Source organism: Plasmodium inui, assembly GCF_000524495.1.
Source record: "Plasmodium inui San Antonio 1 unplaced genomic scaffold supercont1.90, whole genome shotgun sequence".
In the NCBI taxonomy this organism is placed as follows: Eukaryota; Apicomplexa; class Aconoidasida; order Haemosporida; family Plasmodiidae; genus Plasmodium; species Plasmodium inui.
The window spans coordinates 6,218-7,080 of NW_008481924.1; positions in this window are offsets into that span (position 1 = coordinate 6,218).

Here is an 863-nt window from a genome sequence, read left to right on the forward strand (position 1 = left end):
TGGTTGAGCTATATGGATGAGTCGGAGTGCTATTATACTAAAAGTATCATTACGTGCGACGTTCTGTGGCGGGATGAGTACGATTATCCTGAGAGAACTATTATTTAAACAGTGCGAGTGTGCAAGGAGTATTGTTATATTAAGAGTAAACTTTTGAGAATAATACTTTTATTTGAAGAACGCTACGATTATGTATGGACTGGTGTACCATGATGAGTAGGAATATCCCTGGAGTAACATTATGTGAAGTGTCTCGATATTAGGTTAACGACTCCACTATATGAAGCAGAGGATTGTGCAAATGGTGTTAATTGCCTAGAATACTATTCTTTGAAGAATATTGCTACACCCAGAGTACTATGATGTTAAGAGGACTATTATGTGTGCAATATTGACATTCCAGGAGTGGTATTCTTAATGGAGCACTATTCTATAAAGTGCATAGATATTCCAGGAAAACTATTGCATGAAAAATACTGATGTGTATTCATTTCCGATGGTGAACATTGCGGAAGTTGCCGTAGTACTGTTATATGAATGTACTAATAAATGGACTATAGTCATATTTGCAGGGTACTGTTGTCTGTAGAGCACAGTCGCATAAGAATAATGGATCATCTGGAGATATATTCTTTGAGCGATCTCACGTGTGCGTAGTATTCTTATTCGCAAAGAGCAACTGTGCGAAGATTATGCATGTCTCCGAAGGCCGATTATTTGAAGGGTTTCGATATACCCAAACTCTTTATATATGGGGCGCACTATTCTATTAACCATAGGAATATACGAGGGGTATTATATAATAAGTTAGAAGTATATGCCCCGAATATTACTATGGGGGGGATAGAACATTGAACGCCTTG